Here is a 24,559-nt window from a genome sequence, read left to right on the forward strand (position 1 = left end):
CGGAATTCCCGGGCCAGCTAGTCAGAGTCCTGCTCCCCAGAAGGACAAGCCATGACCAGGCTCTTGGGTCTCTTCCTCTTTCAGAGGTGAGCGGGACTCTTAAGGCCCTAAGGAGGTGTATCTTAGATTCCTTCCAATCTAGCTATGCTCCAATTCCTGCAGATGCTCATAATTTAGGTCTGCATAAAGGCAGAGGCACAGGTCTCCTCACGGACATCTAGACACTGCATGTTTGGGGGTAAATAACAAACTACAAATATCCTTTTGGTTAAGTTAAATCCCTTTTGTCTTCTAATGATGCCAACATGTTATCTCCACAGTCTGTCTCAAAAAAGAACTGGTTCAGATGGGCACTGGAAAAGAAAAAAGACTTTCATCATTCTCCACCCCACAATGGGGAGGCACCGATGGCATCAGTTAAGAGCAGAGTCCAAAAGCAACACACATCATTCTCAGTGGCCAGCAACGGCATCCTCAAGCTGTTGAGCAACTGCAGGGCAGCAGCTACCTCCATTCTATCTTCATACTCTTGCTATGGATCTTCTGTCTGGACTCCAGCTATGTTACACCAGCTGCTCATAGACTAAGAAAGCATCTTGGCTAACTGCTCCAGGGTGGCTCGGCCTTTGTTGTTCAATGGGATAATCCTTCATAGGTATAAAATGAAGGGCTATCCCCTTGGCTGTGTTTATGTGCTGCCATAGCATATTCTTCTCCATCACAATCACTAAATCTTCGCATTCAGGACATGGATGCAGAGCCAGGCAGTCAGTCCCTGCATCACTGCTCACACACAGCCTCCAGATACAAATCTAAAGTCAGCAACAGGCTCAACAATTATCATCACTATCTTCCTCTTTTTCAACAGAAAGATTCCTTTTTTTTTTTCCCTTTTGGGTCACACCCGGCGATGCACAGGGGTTACTCCTGGTTCTGCACTCAGGAATTACTCCAGGCAGTGCTCAGAGGACCATATGGGATGCTGTGAATCGAACCCAGGTCGGCTGCATGCAAGGCAAATGCCCTACGCGCTGTGCTATCGATCCAGCCCCCAGAAACAGATTCTTTAGATTCCCCTCTAAATTTGGCATTCACTGGGATATGTAAATTATCTCTTAGCTAGGCATTGAGGGCCCTGGATACCACATGCAAATTAATGTGGGGTACCCCAGGGAAAGTTCTAATCCAGAGCTATCTAACCAAGACAGGAGGCACTTGGCATTTTGAAGAGTACCAGTGCTGAAGTCCTGTCTGTTCAGCACAGCTTGGGCATAGACTGCTGCCACCAGAGTCCCTCAGCCACACTGGGTGGCAGGAAACCCTTGATGAAGTTCATTGTGGCAGGCAGCGGAGACCTAGCAGGGCACTAATCAAAGCTTTACTATTCCACACCACAGATGAGTAAAGCTTTGATTTAGTGCTCTGCTAGGTCTCTGTGCTGCCTGCCACAATGAACTTCCTCAAGGGTTTCCTGCCACCCAATGTGACTGAAGGACTCCAGTGGCAGCAGAGAAGGGAACATCAAGTAAAGGGTGCTGAGAGGACCCACTCAGGTTGGGAGCTGCCAAAAATAGAATATAGACTGAACATGATGGCCACTCAATACCTCTATTGCAAACCACAACACCCAAAAGGAAAGAGAGCAAAAGGGAATGCCCTGCCACAGAATCAGGGTGGGGAGGGGGGTGGGGAGATGGGAGGGATATTTGGATCATTGGTGGTGGAGAATGGGCACTGGTGGAGGGATGGGTACCAGATCATTGTATGACCGAAACACAAACACGAAAGTTTGTAAGTATGTAACAGTACCTCACAATGATTCACTAATAAATTTAAAAAAATTTTAATCAGTTTTTTTTTAAAAAGCTTTATAATAAGAAATCAGAATGGCTTAGCGAGGTGGGGTGGGGGGAGGGGCTGAAGTGGGGAAGGAGTCTCTATTATGTCCTCATCTGTATCCTTATTCCCACTTTTGAGATTCAATCATTTTTCCAGGGACCTGACAAAATTACAAAAAAAAATATTCTTTCACTTCTCTGCCCTCTGATAAGCCAACGTGGCATCACTTTGCCCTTGTGACTAATGCAAGAATGACAAGAACTCACAAAGATGTAAATGCTAACTTCTGAGGCATTTCCTTCCTCTTACCAGGAAGGCAGCTAAAACTCAAGCAAACCTGGTAACCCAGAAATGCATCTTTTTATAATCCCTCCACCCTAGTTATTCCATTATTTTTTTTAATTAATGTAGGAGTACTGCTATTTATTCAGCCACTGATTAAGCTGATAGAATTGGGCACAAACTCCACATTACTTTTTTTTTATTTTTTTTTTTTTATTTCTTGCCTTGCATGCGGTTGACCCAGGTTTGATTCCCAGCATCCCATATGGTCCCCTGAGCACCGCCAGGAATGATTCCTGAGTGCAGAACCAGGAGTAACCCCTGTGCATCGCCGGGTATGATCCAAAAATAACCAAAAAATTTTTTTAATTGAATATCCATGAGACAAACCATTACAAAGCTGTTCATAATTGGGTTTCTGTCATACAATGATCCAGCACCCAACACTCCACCAGTATACATCTCCCACCACCAATGTCCCATTTCCCAACCACCACCCCCCAATACCTCATACACCCCCACCCCAAGTCTCCCTCTATGGAAGGCACTTTTCTTCTTGCTCTCTTTCTCCTTTTCCTTTTGTGCATTATGGTTTGCAATATAGGTGCCAAGAGGTCATGCTGTTTGCACAGGGCATTCAGTATTATCGGGACTGTAAGGCTGGAATAGCTTTTCAATTGGGTGGCCGCTTTGGGGTGTGGACGTGACTGCCGAGGCTTCCAGAAGTACAGGGAGGTGGGGGAAGGTAACTCCAAGAAAGCCTGGAGATTTCAGTCACAAAACCCACATACCTGAATTTTCAGCAGATTGTATCTTGGTGAGGTCTGTTCTGAGACGGTGAAGTCAAGCCAGGGGTAAGTTGTGATTTTGGATTGTGGAAGCAAGCAGCTGCTAGGGGCTCTGCTTGAGTGGGCACCACACCAACCTGCACCACTCTGATTTACCTGGGTCTGGTTCAGCCATGCATAGGTCTGAGATTAACTGCGGCTTTTGATCTGCCCCCAGATTTATTCATGGGTCTCTGAAGCAAGGCCAATAAATGAGGTTGTATAGCTGAACCAGAGGTCAGATTGTGGGTGTGGCTCCCACATATCTAACTTTTGGCCATTTAATTTCTTGGTAAACTTGGCCCCAAGTTATTAGGGGTCCAGCCAAAGGCACAAAGGCAATTTTGCAGTATCAGGAAACCTGAGGGCACCATGAGTCTGCTGATGCACTCAATGCACTCATCCTGCAGGTACAGGTTGACCTGCTGGCGGCATCATACCCCCTCATTATTGCTCTTTAGATTACAGAAGTAGAACATAAACCTTTGAACATAAATAATCTTTCCTAAGATTCAGTGAGGAGGAGAACACTCTGGGCTGACCTATTCTTTTAGTTTGTGCTGTTGTTTTTGCCACATCTAGCAGTGCTCAGGGCTTACTCCTGGCTCTGACTCAGGGATCACTCCTTGTGGGCTTAGGAGTGATCGATGATATGTGGTGCTGAGGACAGAACCCAGGTCAACTGCATGACTTACCTGCTGTACCTTGGGTCCCTGGACTGACTAATTCTATCAAAACTGTGGTTTAACTTGATTAGTCCAACAAAATCCTGTAATGATGGGCCTCACTCCTGCAAAAATTGGACTATGTACCTCATAGTAGTGACAGGTACAAACCACAACAAACTAGGACAACCTCAGACCTTTTCTTCTCCATCTATGTCAGTATTTCCCAAAGTGGGCGATGGGGGTGGGGCAGGGCCTGCACAGTGGGCAGCAGTCTCTGCTGCAATTGGGGGTGGTTTGTTTACTAAAAGAACTTGATTTCCAGGGGGCCACTGAGGGTTTTTTTTTTCCTGAAAAGGGGATAGAAGGCCCAAAACATCTGGTCTATTCCTCATTCTCCTGTGTGATCTCTTCTGTGAATGCCCCCAAATGTATGTGCCTTCCCCAACGGTTTCCCCCTCATTTGTGGTTCCTTCCTTTCTCCCCTGCCTGAGGAATGGCAGTGTACTTTGGAGAGGGGAAATCCCATACTTATTAAGAGCACAAAACAGGTCCCCACCATTCCACACACAGACACAGTAATTTTAGGGGGACAGAAACCTGAATTAGTTCCCTCTAAGCAAGGGGCAGGGAAATCAGTAAGAATAGCAAAAGTTAGAAACAGCATCTGTACTGAGATCAAAGATTCTATAGTTGGGATCTGAACAGCAGGGCTTCACCCAGTGAGATCAATTGTTCCTAGCTTGTCACAAAGCAAACCAGGGGCCTGGGATATGGCTCTGAGGTAGAGCACACACCTTTGCATGGACAAGTCACTGACACAGCCTGATCCAAGCCACTTCATATAATCAAAACACAAATGAGCTTTAAATTTAAAATAGAGGAAGAGCCAGGGATGTAACTAAGCAATAGAGCACTTGCCTTGCATTTGTGAGGCCCTGGTAAGACAGCAAACAAACATAACAGCTAAACCCCCAAAACATATACTTAAGGTATGGGGTAAGAGAGAACGTTCAAAAGGTTTAAGTGCATTCTCTGTTCCAGGTTCCACCCATCACAGCATGATAACTTGAACATAGCTGCAGGTGATCCCAAACAATGCCAGATATGGTCCATAAACCAACAAACAAAAAATTAAAATGTAAAAATGAAGGTGTGGATGTGAACAATTTTTCAGTTAACATTTAACCCAGGGCTGAGATCTCCAAGCCTGCTCAAATCAGGACTGGGCCTCTTCCACCCAGATCCCCCATTTTCCAGTAGCTAGGCGGTCACACCCAGAAACTTCCCCCAGTGTCATGTAATCCCATCAATGGCCAACATCCAGAGGCTATAAAACCAAGCTCCCGGTAACCTAGTTCTACATCTTATAGCCTAGGTCTTCCTCTTGGAGAACCTGGCAAGCTACTGAGAGTTTTTTCTGCCCGCATGGGAGAGCCTAGCAAGCTCCCCATGGTGTATTCATATGCCAAATACAGTAACAATGACGGGTTTCATTCTCCTGACCCTGAAAGAGCCTCTAATGCGGCACTGTTGGGAAGGATGAGTAAAGAGAAGTTGCTAAAAATCTCAGGGCTAGGGCGAATGGAGACGTTACTGGGCCCGCTCAAGCAAATAGAGGATCAACGGGATGACAGTGATAGTGATTTAACATCACACACCTTGGTATGGAATTCCTTATAAATTTGGTCAAGAGAAATTTAAGCTCTTCCATACCATAGTGTGTTACACAGAATTAAATGTAAACAGGGGCAATTGTAGCATTAAAGACAAATCAGAACTTCAAAAAGAGCAGTAGCCAAGACTCACTGAGAGACAGCATTGAACAGGACTCTGCAGTGATCCCATTCAATAGGCACGCAGAGTTGCAGGATTAGCAGTCTTTCAACCAGACAAAGAACACAGCAGAACTAATCTTTGGAAAAGTGATCCATGGAGATAGGATCACTATAAAAGACCTCATCAAAGTTGGAATACAGAAAAGAACAGTATTTTTCTTTTCTTTTTTTTTAGAACAGTATTTTTCAAAGTTGCTGCCTTTAGCCTAGTGTGGATCCAGCAGGAATGGTAGAGCAGTGGATTTTCCTTGGGAAGAACGAAACAGTCTCAACAGGGAAAAAGTACTGATAATAACACTTGAGGACAGTCAAAAGAACTGACTCACCCAGTCACCCACACAGAAAAGCCCATTCACCCAGAGCTTCTAATCAACTTTTTATTGCCTCTGTCATAAAGGAGTGAACAAAGATTATCAATTAATGAAAGCCTATAACAAAGCTAGAATGAATCTGGGTGAAAAGCAGACCAACCTAAATGATAAGAAAATACCTAATTATGAAATGTATATTTAATAGTTCTTACACAGTCATTTAGAATTTTTGAAGCAAAATATAATATTACATGAACAAAACTTTAAAATTTACAGCTCATGGCCAGAGAAATAGTTCAAGGGGCTAAATGCAGGCAGAACTTGCATGCCAGAGGCCTAGTTCCCTGAACACAGCTGGGGAGAAAGCCCTGAAGCAGCACCACCACCTCAAACCCAACATGCTCTTAACAATATTTTCTTCAAAATAAATATTGATTAATGTAAATAATAAAGTCTTATAGCAGATCCACAGAGTAATCACCCAACTTAACAGAAAGGCAGTGTTACAGTTTAATAGTCTTTCCAATAAATAATGAAGGAAGTTCTTGGGGTGAGGGACCTTGATGCCTGCCTTTATACACAAACAAAAAATTCACACAATGTCATGAATCTCTATATAAATGCAGAAAGAATCAAGTTTTTGAAAGAAAGGATATAATATATTCAGAATTTGCCAGCAACTCTATTCCATTAAAATTAATACTGAAGTAAAACAAGTTCACCAAAGACAGATAAGAATATTCAAAGCAGTTTCATGTATAAAGTCCCAATTAGAAATTATGCAAGTTACTACAACCCAAAAGGTTATGGTAGATTATGCTATAGCTATTTGATATAAAACTATCCAGCAATTAAAAAAATTATACACAACCACATGGACAAATCCCACAGACAATAAGCAAAAGAATCTAAACACAATAGACTTCACACTCTATGGTCCCATTTATAAGAGGTTCAAGAGCAGCCAAACAAATCTCTGGGTAGTGTCTGGAGAACAGTGCCCCTGCAGGGATGATGTAAACATTCCGCCTCTTGAGATGAGGTCCCTTGACACAGCACTAGAAACTCACTGATGCACATTAGGATCTGCATGCACTCAGCTGTACAGAAACAGCAAACAGCCAACACTGGGTTTAAAGCGAAAATTATCCAGAGCAATTTTCCCTAGATGCTGAAATTAAAGACAACTGGTAGTTATATTTTTCTGTATTTCTGACATTTTAAAATAAGGTAACATAAAGTAAGAAAAAGTTTTCTTAGTGCTTTCTAATATTTTCATACTGCTTCCATTTTTTCCTCTTTTCTTTTTCTGTTTTGCTTTGGGTCACAGCCAACTGTGCTCAGGGCTTACTCCTGGCTGTTCTCTGGGGTGTTCCAGGTAGCACTGGGGGGACCCCATGTGGTGCCAGCAATCAAACTAAAGTTTGATGAAAGGCAAGTGACTTAACCCCTTTACTATCTCTCTGACTTCTTTTTATTTTCCATGCTTGCCTTTTTGGAAGATTCTAGAGACTCTGGTACCTGATTTCCCTTATCTCTAATATTCCCCTTAGTGATATTTATATCTATTTTACACTACTTTTTGCAGTGATATTTGTAGTTGTAATTCTTTTTCTCACAAGACACATTAGCCTTCTAAAGTTTTTAAATGTTTTCTGTTCTAAACAGAGAACTCACTGGGTTAAATACTTGTTGGGGTTAAATGGAACTAAAACTTAAAAAATAAAAACTAAAAAAAAGAGAGAGAGAAGCAAAACTAGGGGCTAGAGTACAGCACATAGGGTATTTGCCTTCCACGGAGCCTACCCAGATTTGATCCCTGGCACTCCATATGGTCCCCTGAGCTTTCCAGGAGTGATCTCTGAGTGCAGAACCAGAAGTAAGCCCAGAGCACCACCTGGTGTGGTTCCCCCCCCAAAAAAAAAATAATTAAACAAAACCTTAGGCACCAAGGAGACAGTACAGTGGGTAAGCTCACCTCAGTTTTGATCCCCTGCACCATATACGGTCCCCCAATTCCCACAGGGAGTGATCCCTAAACACAAAGTCAGAGCAAGCACTAAGCATACCCCAAAACAAACGAAAGTACTAAAAGCCCCCCCCAATCTAGAAAGTTCCCACACCATAGAACCTGTCAAAGTCCAGAGAGACATGCTAATTCTTCTATCCTTCAAATCTTTCTTAGTCATTATAAAATAAAATGGTACTTAAATTGTATTTTGGGGTTTGGGCTCCATCGTGCAGTGTTCAGAGAGAAACTCCAGGCTCTGTGCTTGGGGTCACTCCTGATGATGTTCAGTGGGCCATGTGCTGCAGGGATCAAAGACAGGGTGGGGGCCCTGCATACAAAGCATGCTCTCACCCACCAAGTCATCTCTTTGGCCTATGAAAGGTCTTTAAAGTTTAAAACCATGAGAACAGATCTTACTATATAACTCCCTATTAGCTGGCATTCTAGTACAGCCTTTGTATAGGATATTTTATGTGTTAACCCTCAATTTTCTTAACTTTCATATCCTTTGGTGTGGTTTGCTGGGCTATACCTAGTTTTCTGCTGCTCAATCACCTCAGGTATATCATTTGTAAGATCAGTTTCAAGTCTTCATTCTATTCTGTCACGTTAGTCTTTTCATTCCATAGATACTTCCAGAAGCACCCATCTGGCCCACCAAATGACTCCAGACAAGCATGTTTCTTCCAAGGCTGCTAGAGAGAGAGGCACTAACAGTGGCATAATAAACCTTTACACACAGGACTGTAAGGCTCCAAGCAGATACAGCAGGTCAGGGAGGAGGAGCAAGGGGCTGAGAAGAAGTAATGACCAGAGTCTAGTATATTAGCATAGAGGGAAACTCAGATTGCTCAAATTTTGTACTCGGTCAGAGGCAACTGTGGGAAAGCAGGGTGCATCTGAGGAACTGACCAGGCATCACAGAGGAAGCCATAGTCATGGGATGAGCTCAGGGCATCTGCTCACAGCCAGCCTTAAGAACAGACTTTCAGAATCAGAATCGTTGTAGCTTCCTCTTCTACAAAGTTCTCTCCTCCAACTTCCCTCTTAATTGCATGTTAGGCCTGTGCTTTCTACCTCTGAGTCACCTGCCTAGCCCCATACTCTATTTCTTTTAAAAGGATAGTGTTGGGGCTAGAGCAATAGTACATGTGTAAGGTGCTTGCTTTGCATGTGGCTGACCAGGGTTCTATCTCTGGGAATCCAAAAGGGTCCCCTTAGCCCATCACGAGTGATTCCTGAGAGCAGAGCCAGGAGTAACCACTGGGCATCACCAGACAGGGCCCACAAAAAAGGATAGTGTGACTTTATTTTTGTTTGCTTGTGGGACATTAATGGCAAACCTTTGACGATATTAAGAACCTACTAGAATATGACAAGCCCAGTACTGGGGATAAAACAGAAAGAATTCTAACTGGCCAGCTTTCTTTCCTTCAGTACCACTAAGAATAAAAATAAAACGACCACTTCCATTTGTCTGTTATTGCAGTATATAGAACATGCTGGAAGTTCTACAGATTTCAAGGGTATGATGAAAACAGCTTGGGTATACAAAGTAGACAACATTCACTCTAGGCAGGCCAGCCACTTCAGTGTTGTGCAAGTTTATGGAAATTGCAATAGAAGCAGAGGACCCAGAAGATGCCACACTGGGGCAGTCGGCCACACACATGCATGTGTGCAGTGAGCAGAGATAAGCAGCAATGACCTCAAAGGCTCACACACTGCATAACTGTAGGCCTTCACCTCGGAAGCCCACCTCTGGCAAAGGCAACATCACACTGAGCCCCTGAAGACTGCCACAGCAGGCCTTTACTTTGAAGGAACCAGTTGTGATGGCCTCCCAAACAGAGCAACATGAGGAAACCGTTGATCATTATCATAATATGTGCAAAGTCTTTGTTTCATAACATGCCCACACATTTTGTGGCTACCATATCCAGAGCTGCTTTTCTTAGTGGGGCAAGCAAAACACTACAGGCGACAACCCTGTAGTGCTGTGACTGTCCAGAAACAGATTCAGGTGTCAAACTCCCATACAGGATTAGCCATCCTCCTACTGCATCCACCATCATCTGTTTGCCAGAGAGTTCTCCCAGGCCCCACGCTGTTTTCATAGAGCCAATGACTAGATTAATATTAGAACATGTCTTTTATGTCAACATTTTGGCCAGTGTCCTTAAAATACCCTTTCCATGGAATCCACAATAGCACATTATTCTGAAATGGGAACTGCAAGACACTGAAATGCACAAAGAAGTGAAAAGAAAAATAGTGTCTGTGTCTCAGGAGGGTCTGTCCTAGAGAAGGAGAGGTGCAGGGAGTCTTGCTGTCTTGACTCATATTTGATATTGAAACTATATGCCTTGCTTTTATAACCAAGTTACACATGAACCTGAAAAAACCTATCAGCTAGTTAGTAACATGTTTTACACAAGCCACATTGTTAGTAACTGCTTTCTGACACTTTCCCTAACATTAAGGTAATACAAAGATGAAAGAATTCTATGTTCATCCTGACCAATAGATTAGAAAGTATAAATCTGAAAAGTCATTTAACAGTAGATTAAAAAAAATTGAAAATATGGTTCTAGTCAACCAGTTGTACTTCCCTCCAATATTAAACACAGTGAGGACTTTTCAGCATTCCTTCAGCCATGGAACCCTGGAGACTTTCTTGGGGAATTCAGAGAAATTCTTTTCAATGAAAGTTCCTTTCATCTACTGAAAGCTGTTTCATAAAGCTGGGTATGGAAAGCTGATTGTATCCAGAACTTATTGCTCTTTAAGATATAAAATTTAGGGGCTGGAGTGATTGCACAGCGGGTAGGGCGTTTGCCTTGCACGTAGCTGACCCGGGTTCGATTCCCAGCATCCCATATGGTTCCCTGAGCACCGCCAGGAGTAATTCCTGAGTGCAGAGCCAGGAATAACCCCTGTGCATTGCCAGGTGTGACTCAAAAAGCAAAAAAATATATATATTTGTATGTATATATATACATATATATATAAATAATTTAGGGGCTGGAATGAGAGCGCAGTAGGTAGGGCATTTGCCTTGCATGTGGCTGACCCGGGTTCGATTCCCAGCATCCCATATGGTCCCCTGAGCACCGCCAGGAATAATTCCTGAGTGCTGAGCCAGGAGTAACCTCTGTGCATGCATCGCTGGGTGTGACCCAAAAAGAAAAAAAAAGAGATAAAGTTCATAACATTATACAGCCCTATAAAAATATCATTGCTGGAGTTAAAAAGATAGCAGAGATAGTAAAGAGGGTAGGACATTTGCCTTGCATGTGGTCTCTCAAGTCCCACCAGGAGTGATCCCTGAGCACAGAGCCAGGACTAAGCCCTGAGTACCACGGGGTATGGCTCCAAAACAAACAAAAACCCAACAAAAGTCATTGCTACTGGAAAACATCTACAAACAACTAACATAGCCTACCCTCCTTTTTTAATGTTACTTTATTTGCAAAGGGTAGGGCATTCTCCGACCGGTTCGATTCCTCCGCCCCCTCAGAGAGCCCAGCAAGCTACTGAGAACATCTCACCCGAATGACAGAGCCTGACAAGCTACCCGTGGCACATTCAATATGCCAAAGACAGTAACAACAAGTCTCATGATGGAGTTACTAGTGCCCACTCGAGCAAATTGATAAGCAACGGGATGACAGTGACAGTGACAGTGATTTTATTTTTATGAAGTAGTTCACAATACTGATTACATTTAATATTTGAACACCAAGCCTACACTATTAACTGCATACACATTCATATCCTACTCCTCCCTAATGTTGAAAGAAAACATTCCTTTTTATAAAACAAACCCTTCAAAAAAGACACATTTCAAAGTCAAATCTCAAATAAATATATTCTTTCAGACAGCAATTTCACTGTTAGGAATTTATCATATATATGGTTAATATATATTTATATATATGCATAAATGTTACATGCCCCAAAATGTCATATGCACAATTTCATACTATGCATTGATCTGTACTGTAATATTTAAACTATTTATATAAAATATAAATTCATAATATAATTCTATAAAACAGTTTTGTTTTGGTTTGGGGGCCATACTCAGCAATTCTCAGGGCTTACTCCTAGCTCCACACTCAGGGATTGGTATTAGCAGGACTTGGAAGACCATATGTGGGATCAGGGATTGAACCCAGGTTGGCTGTGTGCTAGGCAAATGTCTTACCCACTGTACTATCATTCCAGCCCCAAAAAACTTAAGTCTTAGAGACAGTATCTACTCTATATACAAACAACAAACATCCATGTACTAGATAAATCATCTTCCAATATCCATTGATATGGAAATAGTTAATTAAAACACAAACTTCCATGGAACCTGGCCAAATGACTGAGGGAGAAGTAGAGAATGGAGGTGAAAAAGTATCAACAATGAAAAAGCAAACAATGTAGCCCTTACCCATTCAGGTTTAGAAAATAAAATGTTAACCTCTTTCTCTAGACCTAAACATGGCACACTAAGATTAATGAATATGATGACCCAGTTCTACTTGTTACATAAACTCTGATACACATTAATGGCAACTAAGGCCCTGCTTGTTATTTTTCCATCAAGTCTGCCATGTGACTTTTACAAGAAAACAATCCATTTCTTAATTCAATGAGCAGGAAAGTTATGCTTCTAGAGCAGATATTCTCTCTCTCTCTATATATATATATATATATACATATATATGTATATATATACACATATATATCTCCCTCTCTCTCTCTCTCTCTCTGAGTCTCTCTCTCTCTCTCTCTCTCTCTCTCTCTCTCTCTCTCTCTCTCTGAGTCTCTCTCTCTCTCTCACACTCACACTCACTCACACACACACCCCCACACATACACACCCCTCAATCACTCAGTGCCAACCTGGAAATCTATCCCTTTGATTAAAAAAAAAAATTAGGCAAGTGCTTTAGTTAATGAGAGGGTTCTGTGCTTACAAAGTTCCAACACTAAACCCTCTAACACAGAGAAATCTGTTTTCTTTGTGCAAACAAAAACAGCTCCTCCTCCCAAAGCACCCAAGATTACCACCCCTCATCATTCCAGTGACCTCCCCCGCCCCCCCAGGCAGTGTCACCCACTTTGGGAAACGCTGCTCTCTATGCTTTCTCTGGATGCTAGATTTCTAGGCAATTATTTATGCCAACCATCCACCACATGCCCCAGAAAAATCCAGCTACCTGGAAAATCCAGCTCCCAGGCAGGAGTTACAGACACAAAAGCCAGAGTCCTGTGGGTCCCCAGCCAGCCTCACCACTGGACCTTCTCTAACCTTATTAGTCACTGAGAAGCCTCAGCAGGAACCAGAGGGTTCCCTGCAGAAGGACCGGAGGGGGGAGACCTCAACCCCTTGTCTGACAGCTTCTGACAAGACCAACAAATCCTGACCATGACCTCCTCTTCACATTGCTAAGCCCAGACTAGAGAGGTACCTCTGAATTCCAACTAGTCTCTGGGTCCTACAGGACAGCACCGCAACTCAAACAACTTCAAACAGGCAGTGAGAATCCAAGGCCCAGCAGGTGTGAGGACACAGGGGGAAAGCAGCAGGGAACAGAAGGGAACGGGAAGGAAGTCATGAACACAGACCGTGGGTTGGGCAATCAAAGGATGGGTTAGGACACGGTGGCATGTGCTCTGTCCCTGCCAAGATGGGACTCCAAGAAGGGACAGTCCTTCTTTCCCCACAGCAAGCCAGAGCCACCCTAGCCTTAGAAGCCTGGTTTTGCCTCCTCCCAGGGCATTAGATTAGACTTCGTGGACAAGTTGAAATCTTGAGGCTTAGAAAAAGGCTTCCAAGGCTTAATGGGCTGACAATTGAACTAAACACTCCAGCTTCCTGGGGGCTTTCTAGCCAGCTCTCTGCTCCCTATTAAAGTGGGCTTTCCTGCCCCTGGCTCAGGCAGCACCCCAAGTTGGCTCATTATGGAGAACAGCGAACTTCGCCACACTGGTCCCTCACGTCCACCAACTTGGCACCCTGAGACTGTCCACCCCAGACAGCTCCCACTCCCTGCCTTTCTCTTCTACAGCATTTTAAAAGAACTGGCTTTAATGGACAAGGGTTAGAAAAATCAAGTGCCAGAATATAACCACTGATTTCTATCTTTAGTAACATCCACAAAGAACTACTCTCTGTGGAAAGTAAGAGGCACAGGGTAAGAAAGGGGGAGGGGGTACTGATGAATTTCAAAATCCTGCCCCTGGAGCAAGGAAATAGCAGACGGGGCTCGGACCATGCCTGGCAACATAGGGCTCTGTACTCGATCCTTGGCACCACATGGCCTCCCCGGCAATGCCAGGGATAGCCCTGGTGCCCCCTCCCTCCAATGGAGAGGTCTCCCAAACAAAAAATAAAACACCTATCACCTGCCCTGATTTATAAAATAACCCTGCATTTTCAACTGACTTACACAATTCAGTTGGGAGGGGAGTTCGAAAGTTGGGGGCACTGGGGTCATTGGGGAAGGGAGGTGATGAGTATGACATTGAAATTATATATGCACAGGAAACCACCAATCAATAAAAATTTTAAAAATTAAAACAAACACACACCTGAGTTTTCCAAGAGAAGCATAGAAAAGACAATGTAACAGCATCCATGACATCTTGGCTGGAGCAATGGGGCTAAAATTCAATACAAGACCAGGTTCACATCACTCTGGCAAACTTCATGTCAAAAGAACCAGTTGTTTTGCAACTGACTGCATCTATGTTGGTTCCCAGGTTCTCCTCTGCTGTTTTCCTGGTAACTGCAGTCACACCTGGCAGCACAGAGTTCCAGCAGATGGGTTGGAGGAGGCGGCCCTGAAGACCCTCCCACCACAAACCACACCTACCACCTGTACTAACACCTGAAAAAAATGTACCACTCTTGAGCGAGGTATTTCCCTTAGTGGGATGAGGAGCGCGCTATGGGGAATGTGGACAAACAACTTAAATTTATTCTTGGTTGGGCCGTTTAAAATTACCTTGATTTATGGCAGGCACTGGCAGTTTCCAATTAAAGGGAAAACTATAGATCCCCTTTTTTAAAAAGTACATAAAGGGCAGCTGGGGATGAGATTCGACATCAGGGCACTTGCTTTGAATATATGAGGCACTGGTTCAATCCTGGGCACAGCAAAAGTAGAAAAGAAACAGAAATGCATAGTTTCATCTTTTTCATTGGAATCATTTAGGACCTAGGGATATGGCTCAATGATACACAGCAGGCCTCATGTGTGTGAGACTTGGTTTTGCCCTATGGCATCACACACTCATCAATTTAAAGAAAAAATGTTCAATACTTGTACAGATGGCATAGAGATAGGGAAAAAAATCATGCAGGTGGGACACAAAAGAAGTGTGAGAAATTTGAGTAAAGAATTGCTTGTTCGGGGCCGGAGCAATAGTATAGCGGAAAAGGCACTTGCCTTGCATGCAGTTGACTTGGGTTCAATCTCCAATATCCCATATGATTCCCTGAACATGGCATCTAGTGATTCCTGAGTGCCGATCGAGGAGTAGGCCCTGAGGACCGTCAAAACAAAACACAATAATAACAGTAATTGCTTAAGAGTGTATCTATATACACTCTTAAGATAGGGATGTGGCTCTAGTGGTATGGTACACACTGCATCTGTGGGACCTTGGATTTAATCCCTGGCACTGCCAAAAAAAAACCCGAAACAAGAAAAACCCAAAACCATTCCTCACTGGAGTATCTATGTCACCACCAGATATCAAGTACTGATTTTGGTTTTCCCGAGATCTCAATTAGCAAAGTCACGGGATCAGAAACAGCATTATAGTGCCTTGCGTGCATTCAACCAGGGTTCACCTAGCATCCCAAGTAGTCCCATGAGTATGGCTCAAAAGGTGAGAGAGGGAGGTGGGGGCAAGGAAAGAGAGAAAGAGCGAGGGAGAGAGATAAAGGGGGGATGAAGGGGGGAGAGATAATAACCTAGCACTTCTCCTCAGGCCCTTCTCAGGCTTTCCTGCTTCAACATCTTTGTCCTTCAATTGTTCTCTGTCCCTATCTTTCTTTGAACTTTGATCATTGCCAGATATTTTCCAGTTATGATCCATTTCCTGAGGTAATTCTCTTGGGCCTAATGATTTTTAGTAGAAGTCATCAGAGAATTAATGACAGGCAGTTGTGACTAAGGCTTCACTACCAGGTGAGTCAATAAGCTCAAACCTTCTTCTAATCATTTGTTTCAAAGGTTCAGAAAAAAATATAAACCATCCCTTGTTCTTTGGTAGTTGTAATAGATGCTTGTTCCCACAGAGACTGGATTCAAAACTATTTGCTTCCCCATACTGTAGAACTGAAGGCCCGCCCTGTTTCCAAGCTCTGGTTTGGGTATCTAAATTATTACTAACATTCCACACTTGTACCCTAAAAACTACAAAAGACATTACTGTCCTCTCACTTCCTTTCGATGAGCCCTTTTTTAGGATGGAGGGTCAATTCATGTCCAGTCTCCCAGCTTCTACGCTGCAGTGTTTTAATTGCAGACTCCCATTTTATAGCCAAGCCAATTAGTAACTCTGGCCAAGTGTGGGGTGCTGAGGCCAGGAATGCAGTGCTCAGTGCGGCCTGAGAAAGACAAGCAGCGCGGAGGTCAGACTCCCCCACCCGTGAGAACAACACTCAGCCAACTTGTCCGAAAGGAAAGGGGTCTATAGACCCCCCCAAGCGCCTCAGAGAGCTCTAGAATCTCTCTGACAACTGGCAGACTGCCTTAGGACAGGGGAATTTTCTAAGAATACTTCACTCCTCATTCAATTTATCGAGCATTATTACCCACTTGGGTCACCAATGAGCTTAATAACTAACCCCTTTAGGGCTGAAAGGATATTGGGCCAGAAACCCCAGAGCCTGCTAGGTTTCTGGTTTACTTTGGGCCCTCTAAAGAGCAGGAAAAAGTAGAGAACAATCTGAACTGATTTACATATGAAATGCAAACATGCCCTGGGCCTCCTGATCTTGATTACATACAGGCTTATAGGTAACCAAGCCCATCTACCCCAGGCAGTAAAAGTTTAAGAGTTTGAAAGAGACTTCTTAAAATTTAGAATGTCCACCTCTTCATCTTAACATCACCAAATAAGCCATTCATCCAAGACTTAAAATGGGTTACTTGGGAGGAGCTCAAGTTTCCTCTTAAGCTTCTGGTTAATTTTCCTTGGAACCTCTGTTAAGGGGTACTGACCATTTCCCTGCTTCAAGGTCACTGAATGTTCCCATGCCAAGAAAGGAGGGGCCTGCCCTGGGCCTACGGTGACAAAGGCACAGTCGGGGCTCAGAATGTTCCATGGTCTCTGGCTCATACCCCGCCTTGCCACTCACTTCAAACCAGTCCCTTTTACTTAAGATAGGGCTTATTCCCTAACAGAGGAGCTGACTCTGGTGTTTATAACCTGTTTAGGAAAATACCCTGACATTTTCCCCCTTCACAATTAAGTCTTAAATCTTCAGCCAATGGGAAACGCGTGGGGGTGGCAGGGGGAACGAAAGTGGAAATTTTCCGAAACTCCAGGCCTAAACCACCCTGACAAAATACACAGTTGTGTTTGAGGAGACAGACTGTTTCTTTCCAAAGGAAGTAAATTTGTTGGTCGGTTCAAATATTTCCAAGGAGAATAAAAAATGATTGACTTTTGTGACCAAAAAAAATCCAAAGAAATGATTGTTTTTAAAATGAGGACAATCTAATATTCAGTGATTTTAATAATAAGGCATTGATACTTTAAAAATTACCACCAGGGCCAGAGAGATGGTACAGCCGGTAAGGCACCTGCCTTGCACACAGCTGGGTGGGGGTTTGATCCTCGGCACTCCTGAGTCTAAAGCCAGGAGTAAACCCTCGGCATAGCTGGATGTGCCCCCGCCACAAAACAAAAATAAATAAAAAATTAAAAAACAATAAATAAAAACCACCACCATAACAACTCCAACCACTGCAATGGGGCGGCAGGGCTTCTTTTATTATTTATTTTTTTTTACAAGAACAGGACACTGGTCTGACTGGAAGTTCCTCTGGTAGTGCCACCGCTCTGGACCTGCCAACTGCTGAGTGTTTTCTGTGTTTATGCTCCTGCCAGCTGCGGTCACCTCCCCAAGTTCCAGCAATTCCCTGAACTGCCCTGTACCGCAAAAGATCCCTGGAGATCTAATTCTGCTCTGGCAGTCAAACAAATTGATCGCAAGGTTCAGTCAGTTCACATCTTCCCAGAACACAGACGTTGCTAAAGTTCAATACAAAATAGGTAGCTGTGCGTGGAGGGCAAGGATGGGGTGTCCACCTTCCTGATTTCTGGAATGTATCTGTACATTTCAGAGCCGGGGGAAGCACAGCATCTTCTAACTCAGAAAATTAAGAACAGATGGTCCATCAACACTTAAGTAGCCTTATGCTGAGATGCCCCCAGAATGGGGGCGGGAGGGCTTTGTTCCACATGAACAGGGCAATGGGCCTCCTTTCGGTTTCCTCAATTCCATCAATCTGTAATAACCCAGGCTCTCCCTCCCCCCACCCTCCACTAGCTCGCCCCCGCCCCCCAGTCTCTGGGGGCTGGACTTCACCCAGGGGATGAGATGTTTGTGAGTCACTGCACCTCTGAAGGTTAAGTGCTGTTGGACAGCAGGGCCTGGGCGAGCGTCTCAAGGCTCAGACCTTAAGTGGTCTTAAATCCCACCAAGCGAGGTAACAAGAAAACGCGCTGGAGTGGGGTCCGGGAGGAGCATCTTCAACAAACCTGCCGACAAAGGCCGAGGGGTAGTTGTGCGCCTGCGCCACCCCCGCCAGCTTCGCCGATTCCCCCCAGACCCGAGTTCAGGTGTCGTCGTCTCGGGCAGCCCCACCCGGCGTCTCCCCATCCCGCGTTCCCTCCACCGACGCTCCCACAGCCCGCAAAGCTTCAAGCCGTTCGGGCTCCGCTTTGCCCTAATCCGCCCGAACCGAATTCTCCAAACTTCCCCGCAAGCCCGGGTCTCCCCTCGGGTGGGGAGGCCCCTTCCCGCACGCTCCCGGCCGGGACTCCGCTCACGTGTCCCTCCCCTCCCAGCCCCCAACAGGTCTCGCCGCTCCTCAGCCGCACGGTCCCCGACCCTCAGGGGCTCCCGCCTCGCCTCCCGCCCCAGAACTCGCCGCCCGAGGCCGAGAGACTCGGCGGGGGTGTGGGGAGCCCCGCGCCGACTCCCCGCGAGGGGAGACTCGCTGAGACCCGGAGCCCTTTAATCCCCGCGCCTCGGAGCCGAGCCCTCCCCCCTCTCCGCGCCCCTCAGTCCCCACACGGGCGGCTCGGCTGGAGGCTGAGCGAGACCCGGCAAGTAGGAATCGATCCGGGGGCGCGCGTGCCCCCCCCCCCGCCCCAGTCGGCGCATCCCTCCCGGGGAGCCGCGGCTCCCAGGGGCGCCCTCTGGGGGGCTCGGAGGGGCGCGAGGAAGAGCCCTGCCCGAGCCTCACCCCGTCCCCAGACCCTGAGGGGTCGGGCCGGCTCCCCCGCGCTCACCTCGGTCGCTGTTAGGGTCAAGATCCGACGGCGCCCGACGCGGACCGCTCGAGACCAGCCGCACCTGCCCGCGACGGAGAAAGCAGCCAGCGGGCGCCTGACGTCACGCCCGCCCCGGGCGCCGCGAGCCCCGAGTCACCTGATCACCCTGGCAACGCGCGCGGGGCGGGGCCCGGCGAGGCGCGTCGTGGCCCGAGGCCCGCCCCGCGGCGCCCAGCCGACGTCTGACCTCCCGGGCCCGCCGCGGGGCAGCAATCGACGCCCGGACTCCCGCAGGCCCTAACGCCGTCGCCGCGCCCGCAAGTGCAGTGCCCGGAAAGCGGCCCTGGGTCCCGGCGGTCCCATCCTGGGTTCCAAGGTCCGCACTCGGCCGTCAGCTCTGAAGTTTACTCCCAGCTGAACTTGAAAAGCCGAGGCCGATCGGTGGATTGCGGTCTGGCAACTTGCTCCCCATAAACCTCGCTGCAAGCGTGCAGCCTTTGCCGGAGGGGAACAAGGCTTCATTCCAGTTAGGAAAGGGACAACAGCCCAGACCCCAAGCCCTGCTCTTTGGGCTCCAAGGGCATCCAGCTGCAATAATTAAGGCAAGCTTGCAAGTCATACTAGATTCTTTTTTTTATATAACCATTTTAGAATTTGATTTGCTCTCCTAATACTCCCCTTGCTTGCTACAATCTTCTCCCCAGCCCTGTGTATCTTGTCTTCCTCCTAGACCCCTGGCTTTCAAGTAGACGGAGAAACCCCATAGAGGACATTTCACCCCTTCATTTCTTGCTGATTGAGTTTTAGGTTTTATTCTCCTACCCCTTGCAGGTCATGGAGGATTTGCATGTTGCATTCTTCCCTCTCAGACCATGGGATTTTAGGCCAAAAAGTTCTTCTATCAATGACTTCTAGTGAGCACCCTTAGGTGCCTGGCTATGGGGCAAAGCTTGGGAAACTGAGGTATGGTTCTTTTTTTTTTTTGCTTTTTGGGTCATGCCTGGCAATGCACAGGGGTTACTCCTGGCTTTGCACTCAGGAATTACCCCTGGAGGTGCTCAGGGGACCATATGGGATGCTGAGATTTGAACCCGGGTCCGCCGCGTGCAAGGCAAACGCCCTACCCGCTGTGCTATTGCTCCAGCCCCTGAGGTATAGTTCTTGAAGCACAGAGATTTATGGGTAGGGACTGAAGAGATAGAATAATGGATAAGGCCCTCCTTGCCTTGCATGCTGCTGACCAGTTTCCGTCCCCAGGCTCCCATATGATCCCTGATGAGTACAGCTGGGTATGTCCCTGGACCCTCTCTCCCCCCAAAAGAGGTTCATGGATAGTGTGTTTTAATCCAAGTACCACCTGTACTGTTACATTGATAGTTACACTTAAGTAGGGCCAGGGAGGGAGCTTCAAGGCTGGAGGTATGCATTGCATGAGGGTAACCCAATCCTCAGCACTGCATGGTTCCCTGAGCATCACTGAGTGTAGCTCAAAACAAATTAAAGTTTTATTTAAGTGACACTTTTTAACTTTCATCCATTTAAAAGCTTTTTAAAAATATTTGGGGTTTTCCCAAATGAGAAGCCTCTCCCTTGGTTCTCACCTGGACAGGTGGTTGCTGCAAGGATCAGAGAATGCAGTGTCAGGGGCCTCCATGGTATACCCAGTGATGCTTAGGAGAGCCATGAGGTGCTGGGGATCAAACCCCTCTGCTATATTCTGAGCCCCTATACACTTATTCATTGATTTTTTTTTTTTAAAGAAACTAGCATAGAGGCCAAAGAGTACAGGGGTTAAGGCCCTTGCCTTGCACAGGGCCAACCCCAATTGATCCCCACCAATGCATATGGTTCCCCCTAAGCTCTCCCTGGAGTGACCTCTGAGCACAGAGTCAAAAGTAGTGGTGCCCCTTGAGCGCCACTGGTTGTAACCCAATGCCCCCCAAGAAGCAAATACCACATGTATGGAGTCGGGTAGGAGGAGAGAGTGTTGTGAATAATAAAGAATGATGAGTCCCCAGAGAGATAGGGCAGACGTTAAAGCTCATGCTTTGATGGTACCCTGGAAAACTCTCAAGAGTCACCCCTGACCTCAGAGCCAGGAATAGCCCCTGAGCACATCCCACCTCCTAACACAAAATAAATTAAACAAAAGAATGATGGAGAGAAGAGAGTTGTATCAACAAGAGAGAAGAGATTGAAAATACCGGGTCAGGTCCCTCAGGCGGTATTTTGCAGATATAAGGGGAGGGACTGTTCAGTGGTGAGGGAGGGGCTGGGTTCAGTGAAATTTGAGGGAACCACAAGAGGGCACAGATGCTGGGAGCATCTGCAAATGCTTTCCAGCATTCTGAGAAAGACCTGAGACAGGAGAAGTGGATAGGCTGAAGCAGCCATGGCTTGGTGAGGGGTGCTGAAAGGGGGCAAGAGAAAAAGGAAGGAAGGATGCTGAAAGCATGAACAGAGGGAAGAGTGAAAGCTACAGACAAGAGCTGTGTGAGTGTCGGCTGATGTCCCCAGGCCACAGGTAGCAGGGACTCCTCTAGAGCTTGGCAGGAGCACAGCACTGCCTGCTGGCCTCTGAGTAGTGGGGGGCTTCCATGCACAGCCCCAAACCTCAACGAGCAAGCTCCCCCCTTCACCCAGACACAGAAGATAAGCAGACACAGTCCACTCATACCTGCTCTGACAGTGGAATCTGATGGGAAGGTTTTCTAGGATCTTGGGGGTAAACACATCCCTGAGCCTGAACCGGAACAGGGCACGCTGGGAATGCAGGGGAAGGCAGGGTCCCTGCCTCGGGATAGAGGGAAGCTCCTCATAGGGTCGGGGGGTGGGGGGGGGGGTTCTCAGGGGCACGCTGGGGAGAAGAGATAACAGAAGGTTTTCTGTGAGGTCCCTGGCCACTCCCCTTTTACTGAGCTGGCTGGGCTGACACAGGACTCTGTGAGGCAGGGGTGTTATTCTGTGAGCAAACACTGGCCCTGTGGCCGCCAGCAGCCGCACACAGAGCCAGGTTGGGAGCTCACACACAGCCCAGCGGGCTTTTCTGGGATTTAATCTCAAGTTCCAGGAGGAAGCCGAGGACCAGGTGGGAAAGATGTGGGAGTGAAACTATGTTGCTTCACAATAGCAGTGAGTTTCTGTTCCTGACAATAAAGAAACTGGTGTCTGGAGACCAAGTTGAAAAAGCCTATTTTCTGCTTGCGTCCCTTAGCCATGGAAGTTGAATGCCTGGTCAATATTTGTGAATTTGTTCTTTTGAGAGACTGGTCTGAGATTTTTCCCATTGTAACACTGGGTGAGTTACTCATCTCCTCTGAGCCTTTGTTTCATTGATTAAATGGGGGTAATAGCTACCTCACTTGACTATCATAAGCTTGAGGTAAATTCTAAGGCAAATAAAAAACCCAGATTTATAATTTTTTTAAAGAGCCTTAAAGAAAGACTTTTATTTTCTTTTTTTTTGTTTGTTTGTTTTTGTTTGTTTGTTTTTGGGTCACACCTGGCGATGCACAGGGGTTACTCCTGGCTCTTCACTCAGGAATTACCCCTGGCGGTGCTCAGGGGACCATATGGGATGCTGGGATTCGAACCCGGGTCGGCCGCGTGCAAGGCAAACGCCCTACCCGCTGTGCTATCGCTCCAGCCCCAGAAAGACTTTTATTTTCATAGGGCCTCATTTATTTATTCAACAATTATCTAAATGTTTCTCAGACCTGATGAATATAAAGGGGTTTGTGTCCTGACTGGCCCTTCAGGCATCTGACTGCTGACGGGGAAGCAAGACAGGATGAGCAAGACCTCACAAGACCTCTGGGAAATCGAAAGTAGATACTGTCATGCCCTTCGGTGCCCTCACAACACGGGATGGAAAGCAGGCCAACTGCCATGGCAAATGGGATTGCAGGAAAGGAAAGGCCGTGAACAAACCCCTGAAAAGCAAAACTGTGGTAAGAAAGGCTGATATTCTCAGTTATGCCATCTGGATCACATGAGCACCTGGGCACGGGTGCATAGTAATTGCCGAGTGAGTGAATGAAGGATTAAACAAAGCAAAAGCAAAGACAAGCACATGTGAGAGGATGGGTACCACCACCAGAGCGCACTGTGGACATCAGAAAGTTATGAGGAGAAAAAGAAAAAAAGGTAGAGACAGCAGCTTTTGGAAGAACTTTTGAGACAACAGCAAATTCTGGTACAAATATGGGACCTAGAGCTGGAGTTTCAGGGTTGCATTTTGACTCCCTTACTGATTGGTTGGCTGACCCGGGTTCGATTCCTCCACCCCTCTCGGAGAGCCCGGCAAGCTACAGAGAGTATCTCGCCCCCACGGCAGAGCCTGGCCAGCTACCCATGGCGTATTTGATATGCCAAAAACAGTAACAAGAAGTCTCACAATGGAGATGTTACTGGTGCCCACTTGAGCAAAAGATGAGCAAGGGGATGACAGTGATACAGTGATACAGTGATACAGTGATACTGATTGATTACTGACTGTGAGCAAGTTGCTTACCTTCTCTAAAGTACCAGTTTCCTCAATTGAAAAATCTGGAGATAACATGAATATCTGTTTTATAAGGTCTTTTTGGGGATTAACAGCTAATGTATATGCAACTGAAGCATGTCTAGCACATAGTAGATACTCTAAATGATTTTGGTCAGAAAGATATGAAGGATGTATGTACTTGCCTTAGATCCCTGGAGCCACTTATGGCTCCCTGTGCAGTGCCAGCCTGTCCTCAAGCAGCAGCACCATCACCAAATTAGCTTTTATTCGTTTTATTAAGAACCAAGGAAAAGAAGATAAATTCAATATGAAAACTATAGGAAATCACTGAACTTCCTCAGTGTGGGAGATGTGACTGAGATATAGTATTTTGCAAAGATTCCTTCTCACTGGTCACAAAAGGGAAAGTAGGGGCACAGCAAAGGTGCAGCCCCCAGGGGTCCAAGGCCTGATCGAGTCCTAGGAACAACCTCTCCTGCAAAAAGAGGAAGTCCACTCACACTGATATGGGGAAATGGATCCTGGTATGCAGAAGTGTTCAGTAAAGAAATAGACATCTGTAGATTCTGCTGCACAAGACAAACAACATCTTTTTTAAAAGCTCGTAAGTTTAGGATAAACAAGCAGAAGTCCCCGAAGTCAAGAACAGAGTTCTAAGGCACTGGAGAAGGTCAGTCAGACCTGACCTTCAACTTATTTCAAAGTCATTTCCTCATGGAAGCAAAGGGCCACATGAAAGGAGAGCTAGGGTATGTTGCT

General features: G+C 46.0%; 1 pseudogene; it reads right to left on the bottom strand.

The window, feature by feature from the left end:
• Positions 1–376: 376 nt before the first annotated feature.
• Positions 377–1,336, bottom strand: LOC129405606 (methylosome subunit pICln-like; annotated as a pseudogene).
• Positions 1,337–24,559: the final 23,223 nt, after the last annotated feature.

This window comes from Sorex araneus, chromosome 6 (genome assembly GCF_027595985.1).
Source record: "Sorex araneus isolate mSorAra2 chromosome 6, mSorAra2.pri, whole genome shotgun sequence".
In the NCBI taxonomy this organism is placed as follows: domain Eukaryota; kingdom Metazoa; phylum Chordata; class Mammalia; order Eulipotyphla; family Soricidae; genus Sorex; species Sorex araneus.